Source organism: Arachis hypogaea, chromosome 10, assembly GCF_003086295.3.
Source record: "Arachis hypogaea cultivar Tifrunner chromosome 10, arahy.Tifrunner.gnm2.J5K5, whole genome shotgun sequence".
Lineage (NCBI taxonomy): Eukaryota > Viridiplantae > Streptophyta > Magnoliopsida > Fabales > Fabaceae > Arachis > Arachis hypogaea.
This window is the reverse complement of record NC_092045.1, coordinates 52,223,263-52,234,103: the sequence shown is the minus strand read 5'-3', so window position 1 is coordinate 52,234,103 and position 10,841 is coordinate 52,223,263. Positions and strand designations below refer to the sequence as shown.

General features: G+C 36.9%; 1 non-coding gene across 1 annotated transcript; it reads left to right on the top strand.

The window, feature by feature from the left end:
* The first annotated feature begins 228 nt into the window (after window positions 1-228).
* On the top strand, window positions 229-332 carry LOC112719116 (small nucleolar RNA R71). Its single transcript, XR_003161431.1, has one exon. It is a non-coding gene; the product is annotated as a small nucleolar RNA R71 (small nucleolar RNA).
* Window positions 333-10,841: the final 10,509 nt, after the last annotated feature.

Sequence of the window (10,841 nt, the reverse complement as noted above, 5' to 3'; positions counted from 1 at the left end):
AGGCCTAAAAAGTATGTTTTCACATCTAAGCACAAATCAAGGGAGAATTATAAAACCATGCCATTTCATTGAATAAATGTGAGAAAAGGTGATAAAATCCCCCAAATTAAGCACAAGAAAACCACAAAATTGGGGTTTATTAATCCACCAGCAAAATGATCCAATGACATATTTGACATTTCAGACAGACCATCATAGAATATACATATGATGCTCCATTCTGGAAACATGTCAGAAGGACACCTTTTGGTTAATTGCTTGTATCTTTCCCAAGCTTCATAGAGGGATTCACCTTCCTTCTGTCTGAAGGTTTGGACGTCCACTCTGAGCTTACTCATCTTTTGAGGTGGAAAGAATTTGGTCAAGAAGGCATTGACCAACTTTTCCCAAGAGTTCAGGCTTTCTTTAGGTTGTGAGTCCAACCATGTCCTAGCTCTGTCTTGCATAGCAAAAGGGAAAAGCATAATTTTGTAGACCTTGGGATCAACCCTATTGGTCTTAACAATATTACAGATCTGCAAGAATTCAGCAAAGAATTGATGAGGATCTTCCGATGGAAGTCCATGAAACTTGCAATTCTGCTGCATTAGAGAAACTAATTGGGGGTTCAGCTCAAAGTTGTTTGCTCCAATGGCAGGAATTGAGATGCTTCTTCCATAGAAGTTGGACGTTGGTGCAGCATAGTCACCAAGCATCTTCCTTGCATCTCTAGCATTGTTGTTGGGTTTGGCTGCCATGTCTTCTTCTTTTTCGAAATTCTCTGTAAGGTCCTCTCCGGAGTGTTGTGCTTTAGCTTCTCTTAGCTTCTTCTTCAGAGTCCTTTCAGGTTCAGGATCAACTTCAACAAGAATATTTTTATCCCTGTTTCTGCTCATATAAAAAAGAAGAGAACAAAAGGGAGTAGTGGAATCCTCTATGTCACAGTATAGAGATTCCTTGAGTTGTCAACAGAGAAGGATAATGGAAGGATGAAGTAGAGGGAGAATAAGAAGAATTCGAACACAGAAAGAAGGGGAGGGTTCGAATTTTTAGATGAGTAGAAGAGAATTGTTAGCAATTAAATAAAAAGAGAGGAGAGAGAGAGTTTTCAAAAATTTGAAAAAGGAATAAAATAGAATTAGAGTTGAAAACAATTAGTTAATAAAAAATGATTTTTGAAAAATGGTTAGAGATTTTCGAAAATTGGAAGTGGAAAAGTGGTTAGGTGGTTTTGAAAAAGATAAGAAATAGTAATTAGTTGACAAAAAAATTTGAAAATAATTTTGAAAAGATAAGAAGTTAGAAAAAAGATTTTGAAATCAAACTAAAAGAGATATGATTGAAAAAGATTTAAAAAATATGATTAAAAATATATGTTTGAAAAAAAAGATATGATTGAAAAAAATATGATTAAAAAAGATTTGAGTTTTAAAAAGATATGATTCTAAAATTTAAAGATTGATCCTTTCTTAACAAGAAAGTAACGAACTTGAAATTTTTTGAATCAAAATATTAATTGTTAGCAAGGATTTTGTAAAATATGAGATAAGACTAAGAAAAAGATTTTTGAAAAATTAGTTTGAAAATTTTCAAAATCATTAAAAGAAAAATGAAAAATGAAAGTTTAAAATATGTTTGATGAAAAAAGTTATGAATTAAGACATGAAAAATTGAAAAAATCGAATTGGAAACTAAATTACCTCCCTTGTGTTATCCTGGCGTTGAACGCTTAGAATGCTATCCATTCTGGCGTTTAACGCCCAGAATGCTACCTCTTTGGGCATTTACCTGGCTGGCATTAAACGCCAGAAATCCTTCTTTATTGGGCATTTTTCTAAACGCCCATAATGATAGCTTTACTGGCGTTAAATGCTCAGAAAGGTAGCCATTCTAGCGTTTAACACCCAAAGTGCCTCTTTACTGGAGTTTTGACACCAGTGAGCTCTTTTTCTCTGTGATTTTTCTGCTTTATGTTCTAAATCTTCATTTTTCTGTATTATTTACTTGAAAATATATTTTTTTATTTTTTTTGAATTTTTAATGAAGAGAGAGAAAAACAAAAAAATGAAGTAGGACATAAAAATGCAAAATCAAATAAAGTAATGCATGCAAGGACAGTTTGAATGTCAAGATGAACACCAAGAACACTTTGAAGATCATGATGAACATCAAGGACATGTTTTTGAAAATTTTTAAGAAAAGTAAGACATGCAAGACACCAAACTTAGAAATTTTGAATGTTCAAAAACTATGATTTTGAAAATGCATATGAAAAACAACATAAAACATAAAACAGGAAAATCATGAGATCGAACAAGGGAAATCATCAAGAACAAGTTGAAGATCACAGAAGAACACAATGCATGAATTTTTTTCAAAAATAAAAATAAAAATTACCCAATCTAAGCAACAAGATAAACCGTCAGTTGTCCAAACTCGAACAATCCCCGACAATGGCGCCAAAAACTTGGTATGCGAAATTGTGATTCACACTTTTCACAACTCCGCATAGCTGACCAGCAAGTGCACTAGGTCGTCCAAGTAATAAAATCTTACGCGAGTAAGGGTTGATCCCACAGAGATTGTTGGCTTGAAGCAAGCTATGGTCATCTTGTAGATCTCAGTCGGGTGGATTCAGATTGTTATGAGGTTTTAATAATTAAAAGGTAAATAAAACAAAAAATAACATATAGATACTTATGTACTTCATTGGTGGAAATTTCAGATAAGCGTTCGGAGATGCTTTGTTGCTTCTGAACATCTGGTTCCCTTTTGCTTCCATCAAATCATGCGCACTCCCTTCTATGGCAAGCTGTAAGTTGGTGGATCACCGTTGTCAATGGCTACCATCCGTCCTCTCAGTGAAAATGGTCCAGCTACGGTTCTCACCGAGGGCTAATCATCTGTCGGTTCTCGCTTGTGTTGGAATAAGATCCATTGATCCTTTTGCACACTGTCACTACACCCAACAGTCGCGAGTTTGAAGCTCGTCACAGTCATCCCCCTCCCAGATTCTACTTGGAATACCACAGAAAAGGTTTAAACTTTCCAGATTTCAGGAATGCTGCCAATTATTTCTTGCCTATACCACGAAGATTCTGATTTCACTGATTTGAATGCTCTGTTGTCAGGAGATGCTAGTCAAACGCATGGATCAGAGACCCAAGAGAATATACTCCAGCTGGCGTCCAATGACTACGTTGAACATCATGTAGACCACTTTGTGGTTGTCAGGCACGCGGATCTTGGCTAAGCGAGTTCTGAAGATAGAGGGTGATTGTCATGGGTCACCCCTTTAGTCTGACTTAACTGAATTAAGTACAATAGTATATCTTTGAGAAGAAGTAGACGTTAGTTGAATGAAAACCCATAGTACTTGCATTAATTCATGAGGAACAGTAGAGCTCCTCACCTTAATCTATGAGGTGTAGAAACTCCACCGTTGAAAATACATAAGAACACAATGGTCTAGGCATGACGGAATGGCCAGCCTCCAAAAAGGGTTCGAAGAACTCCCAAAAGGTCAAAGACTTCGAATACAATAGTAAAACGTACTATTTATACTAAACTAGTAAACCAGGTTTATAGAAAATGAGTAGATAGTGCAGAAATCCACTTCTGGGGACTACTTGGTGTGTGTTTGGGCTGATCCTTGAAGCTTTCAAGTGCATAGGCCATCCTAGGAGTTAAACGCCAGCTTTGGTGCCAGTTTTGGCATTTTACTCCAGAAAAGGGTCTTTCGTGGGTGTTTGGACGCTAGTTTGGGCCGCAAATCTCGAGAAAAGTATAGACTATTATACATTTCTAGAAAACCCAAGATGTCTACCTTCCAACGCAATTAAGAACGCGCCAATTGGGCTTCTGTAGCTCTAGAAAATCCACTTCGAGTGCAGGGAGGTTAGAATCCAATAGCATCTGCAGTCCTTTCTCAGCCTCTAAACCAGATTTTTGCTTAGGTCCCTCAATTTCAGCCAAAAAATATCTGAAATCATAGAAAAATATACAAACTCATAGTAAAGTACAGAAATGTGATTTTTGCATAAAAACTAATAAAAATATATTAAGAAGTAACTAAAACATACTAAAAACTACCTAAAAATAATGCCAAAAGGCGTATAAATTATCCGCTCATCAGTCACCAAATAGAAATGTAAAATTACTTGAAGAAACAAAATAGAAAAAAACTTAGCTCAATTGTGAAAAAAGAGAAATTGAAGATCGAAGAAGAGCAATGAGATTAGAAAACAGATCTAGATCTCAATGGCTCTCTTGATCTAGCAAAAAAAGTAATTGCAGAAGGAAAATAAAATGAAAACAGAAACTAAACTCAAATACGATTCTTAGAGAAGTTGAGAAGAGATGTGAAAGATGGTTCTCACATTTATAATGAATGGAGCTCTTCAATCTCAATTCAAATTCCAAGAACAGATAGCAGAAGTTGTAGAAGAAAAGAAAATGAAAACAGAAAGAAAACCAGATCCAATTCTCGATTCCCCCAAATGAAAATAAAAAATAAAATGAGCTAAAAGTCCTCTACAAATCAAATTAACTCCTATTTATACACTTTCTATTTTTTGTTTTCAGGACTTGGAGTGGGCTTTTCAAATTGGTGAAGAAGTGGATCCATGATGGCATTTGATTTGAAAATGATTCACGGGTCCTAGCTCCAATGGAGCGCTCAGTTTGGTTAGTGAACTGAGCGCTACATGCCTTGTTGATGCACGAAAACTTGTCTCTCAACAAATTTCCCTTCGGCAAGTATACCGAATTGTCGTCAAGTAAAAACTCGCAATAGAGTGAGGTCGAATCCCACAGGGATTGATTGGTCAAGCAACTTTAGTTGGAAGAGTGTGCTAGTTGAGCTAAACAGAATTTAGTTGAGATTTGCAGAAAATTAAATGGTGGGGAAGTAAATTGCAGAAAATAAAGTGCAGAATCTTAAATGAGGATTTGGGGTGATGAACATGGAAATAAATGGCAGAAAGTAAAGAAAATGGGTAAGATCATAAATGGGGGATTCATTGGGCTTAGGAGATGTTGCATTCTCTGGATCAAGTTCATTCTCATCTCTTCCGCAATTAATGCATTCATTGATCTCCTTGGCAATCTTAGGTGATTGGATCCTAATTCCTTGGCAATCCAATCTCTCTAAGCTTGAACAATTTCCCAATTCCTTGATTTAATTGCTCATGGGAAGAGATGAAGTATGGTCACTAATTATACCGCATGTATTTCCAAATCAAAGTGTTGGGAACATTCAAGTGGGTAAAATTCTTGTACCAAAGCTTTACCTTCTCACTTGTGTATGGCTTGATTGAAAATGATGGTCAACTTAGAGCTCTTTATGGAATTAAGAGTAAGAGAGAGTTGTGTAGTGGTTGGAAACATCACTCTAAGTTCATGATGGTTGCATGCTCAAAGTGGAATAGTAATGGTTGGTGTAGAACCAAATTGTGTGGGTCTATGAAGAGAAGTCGGTGCTCTAAGGAGAATCCTATGTGCCTACTGATGCATGAGCATCTTTCTTATCCTTTTCTAGTGAATTTGCACTTAAATTTTTGAGTTTAATCAAGAATTAATTATGTTTTACCCACTTTGAATGCTACTTTAGGTAGCATTTCTGTTTATTTTAGGTAGTATTCAGCTGGATTTAATGAAGTTTCTACAGCACAAGAACAAAAGGAGATGGCAGCGAGGAGGGACGCGTACACGTGACTGATGTGTACGCATGATTTGGAGCTTTCCATGGCGACGTGTGCGCGTGACTAACGTGTACGCGTGATTTGAAGATTTACACAGCGACGCATGCGCATGACCAACGTGTCCGTATCACTTGCAAAAAAGACCATCGATGCATACGCGTGACTGACGCGTACGCGTGACTGACGCGACGCGTACGCGTGACTGACGCGTACGCGTGACTGACGCGTACGCGTGACATGCGCTACGTGCAGAAAATGCATAAAAATGCTGGGGGCAATTTCTGGGCTGTTTTGACCCAGTTTTCAGCCCAAAGAACACAGATTATAAGCTACAGAATGGACAAAACATGTGGTCCCCATCCATCAATTGAAGACTTGATTATTGTTATAATTAATTTTGATTTAAATTTAAATTTGATTTTTAAATTAGGGAAAGATATTACATAATTTTAGAAAATAGATTTTTCTAAAATTAATTAGGATTAGTTATAAAAGGGATTGATACTATTATTTTTCTATTTTAATTCATGTTTTGATTTATATTTCAATAATTGTTTTCGTTCTCTATTTTATGAATTTGGGTGGAACGGAAGTATGACCCATATTTTAATTGAGTTCTTGTATAACTTAGAAAAGCTCTTTACTTGAACAACAGCTTGAAAACATATTATCCTAAATTTCTAATTGTTTGTATTTAATGGAATACGTGACATATAATCCCCTTATTTTTGGATAATTAGGACTCTTGTGGCATATAAACTGGAATTTGATCATCACCCTCTAATTGGAATTAATTGACAAAGGAATTGGCAGTTGATGAATTTTAGAGGAGACTAGGAAGGTCTAAGGAATTAGGTTCTAGTCACAAATAGTTAGCCATGAATTAAATCTTACATGATTAAAATAGTTAGTAAGAAAAGTCAATCCAAAAAATAGATAACTCTGAAGCCTTAACTATTTTCTCCCATATTTTATTTTCAACTTATTTACTTGCGTACCTGCCTTCTGATGTTTTGGATTCTCTTTCAACTTAAACCTTTTGAACACCTCAAAACCATTTTTTGCTTGCCTAACTAAGCCAATCATTTAACCGTTGTTGCTTAGTCCATCAATCCTCGTGGGATCAACCCTCACTCACCTGAGGTGTTACTTGGTACGACCCGGTGCACTTTCTGGTAAGCTTGTGGTTGTAAATCACCGCACCACCTACCACCGAAGTTGAATCATATGGATTAGTTAGAAGATGGGTGTGGAGATAAAATATGGGATTCCAGATCAAAATACGAAGACCAATTTTGGGAGCTCATATCTTGGGAAGAACCCCACCCAAGCTTGGTGAAGATGGTTGGAAATTCTAACAACCGATCGAGGAGCAAGCATTCTTGGAGGTTTAAGGATGAATACAAGCGTAAACCACCTTGATAAGGAGACTCCCAAATGTCTAACTTAAGGACTCAAACTAAAAGTTCTTGGTGGGAGATACCCAACCATGGTAAACTCTTTCCATTTTCTTGTAGATATAATAAATGAATTGAGTTGCCATTGTAGGTAGTTCTTTACTTCTTTGCAAGTTTGTTTTGGTTGCTAAGTTATTAATACATTTTATGCGTTGAATAAGGATGATTCTTTGAATTTGAGTTTTTTCTTGGGTTGCAAGTTTCCTCAAATTATTGAAAAATCCTCAAAAATTCAAAAATATGTTTGATTTTGTATTTTTGGTTGGTTCTTTTTTAGTCATAGAGAAGGTTATGAGTATTTTTAGGCTGCTTATAGTGTATTCAAAAAAAGGGGTGATGCACGCGCGCGCGCACATGACGCTTACGCGCGCGCGCACATGACGCTTACGCGTCGGAGCGCTACTGCAACATCCTTGCTTCAGACCCGAGAGTTATGCCAACACTGGGGAAGTTTTGTGCCTCTGGCCCAGATCTCACCCACGCGGATGCGTACATTGCGCATTTGCACCCATCCACATACCCACATTTACGCGTAGGCGTACTTGGCGCTTCCGTGTCTACTCGTCCTTCCGCCCACCCACGCGGACGCGCATGATGCGCGGACGCGTGGATTCAAAAATCCACTTACCCCAGGGATGCGAGAACCCTGGTCATTCACATCCCCAACCCTTCTTCTCCTTCACTGTTTCTCCTACCTCCTCCTCAACTAAAAGCACCACCCATTACTGCTACCAGTTTGGCGAGCATTACACCGCCGGCATCAACAACCCCCATTTCTCTCTCTCTTCCCATCATTCTCACTGGCACAACTTCACTGCCCTCTCTCCGCTCCTCCCGTAACCACCAACCACCGCCGCGACATCTATTATCGCCGGTGAAGTTGCCACAGCCACCACCCCTTCCTTATTTAACCAGTCACCTTCTTCTTCCCCCTTCTCCTATTTCTCTACTCCGCCCAGTTGCACTTCTACCCTGTGGCTCTGCCCCTGTTTAGCTTCTGCTCTACCACTGTGACCACCTGCGCCGTCGCGGAGCACCACTGCTGGCAGCACTACCTTGCTGCTTCTTCTTTTCATTCCCTTTTGTCCCGATTTCTGCTTCTACTATGCTCCAGGTCATTCACTATCCCCTGCCCCCAGCGCTCTGTTTCTTTATTGTTTTTAATTTATTTTGGTATGATTATATTAGATTAGTTAGTTAATTACTCTATTTGCTAGGATTAGATAGAAATATATGCTGTTAGGTAGTTAGGATGTGGTTAGAGAATTCTAGGCCTGATAAATGCTCCGTTCCTGTTTACCTCTTGATGTTGCATGCTTTGTTGAGTGATGTTGGTATGCTATACTGTTTCTATTTCATGTGACTTGATTATCCTGCTGCCTTGCTTGCTTAATGCTGCCCGAGTCATATAAATTCCTTGGTTGTTTTGTCTGTTTGATATGTTAGACTCATATGACTGTTTTTGCTGCTTGATGCTATCCGGGAACATCCGAATTACTGCCGGAATGCTGCCGAATTTTCTGAAAATTTTCTTGTTCTTCAACTTGATAATTAGGATTGAACTTGGTACTTTTCAAATTGAGACTCGATTCAGTTCCCCAAGTTCAACCTTTAGGTAACTTGGGTAGGCATTGCCGCTTTTGTCATGATTTCCGTGAAATGCATCCATTCGAACCTTCATGTGCCTTCACTTTTCAAGTTAAGTCAAATGCCTTTTGACTTTTACTAAATTTATCATTTGACTTTAACTTGTGATTTTTTTCATTAAGGTCCACTGACGTTAGGATTTTTGCTAGTAAAGAATTTTATAAAAATATGACCGCGTTGTAAGTATAGTTTCTAAACCAACAGAAAATCCTTTTGTACAAATGCTTGGTTGTCACAAGTAACAAACCCAATAAAATTTATAAACCAAAGTATTCAAACCTCGGGTCGTCTTCTCAAGGAATTGTAGGGAAGTATGATTTATTATTGGTTATGGAAAAATAGTATTTTTGGGTTTAAAATGGTTTTGAACAGGAGAAATGAATTGCAGAAATTAATAACTTAATAACAAAGAAATCTCTTGGCAAGGTATGAAAACTGGAAGTCCTATCCTAGTTATCCTTATCAATGGTGATGGGAATTATATTTTTGCTACCACTGAGTCAACCTCTAACTATGAAGGTAAGTTAAGTGGATAAATTAATTTAACACCTAAAGTCCTAGTCAACTCTTGAGGAAAGACTAGAGTTATAGGAATCTAAATCAATCAGCAAAGATATCAATTATCAATCACAATGAGTTTGACAACTCAAGAGTTACCAATTAATTAACCAAAGCCGATAGTAAATAATCTAAATCAAAATCATATGTCTAAAATATCTCAATTTATATTAGATAAAAGATAATCAATCCAAACGTAAAGAGTTTATAAACTAAATTGAGAAAGCAAATAAAAAGAACATTGAGCCTGTAATTGAAGAAGAAAAATTGTAAGTTGAAATAATAAGAAATCCTAATACTTTAAGAGGAATCCTAATCCTAATCCTAAGAGAGAGGAGAGAGCCTCTCTCTCTAAAAACTACATCTAAATTATGAAAAGTGAATTATGAGTTGTCTCCCTTCATTCCTCCACTTTGCAGCCTTTAATCTATATTTTCTAGGCTTGAAATTGTGCCGAAAATAGCTAGGATTCGCTGGAAACGAATTCTGTCACGCTGATTTTCGCAGGTGCGATGCGTCCGCGTGGAGCACGCGTTCGCGTCGCCAAACTATATGGCCACTATAGCAAAGTATATATCAAATCGAAGCCCAGACGTTAGCTTTCCAATGCAAGTGGAACCGCATCATTTGGACCTCTGTAGCTCAAGTTATGATCATTTTAGTGCAAGAGGGTCAAGCTGACAGCTTTGCAGTTCCTTCAACTTCTTGTATTTCTTCCACTTTTGCATGCTTCCTTTCCATCCTCTACGCCATTCCTACCCTGTAATCTCTGAAATCACTTAACACACATATTAAGGCATCTAATGGTAATAAGAGAAGATTAAATAAAAGAAAATAAAAGCCAAAGAAGCATGTTTTCAATCACAGAACAAATTCTGGAAAGGAATTGTAAAACATGCAAATCATATGAATAAATGTATGAAAGATTGATAAAATCCACTCAATTAAGCACAAGATAAACCATAAAATAGTGGTTTATCAACCTCCCCACACTTAAACATTAGCAATGTAACCTATCCATGTGAATGCAACTACATGCAAAATGTTTCTACCTACTTGGTTAAAAGTAAATAAATTCTTCAAGAGAAATAAGAATCAAATTCCACTAATTCAAATTATACAATAAAAATCAAGTAAACTTGTAAGAAGATAGCTAATGAAAGCAGGGAACATAGAATCAAGCATTGAACCCTTACTGGTAGTGTATATCACTCTAACTCTCAAGTGTATAGGGTGATCACTCTATTCTTCTCTAATCATACTTTCTAAACTTCGTTCTTCATCTAACCAATCAACAAATATTTAATGTATACATACAAACATCATGAGGTCTTTTTCAAGGTTGTAATGGGGCTAAGGTAAGGGTAAGGGTATATATATATAAGGTTAAGTGAGCTAAATAATTGAACCCTTGATTAGTCTAAGTTCTCACCTAACATATACATACTTTATACAATTTAAAATGCTTTACCTAGCTACCCAAATTTTTTCCACTTTT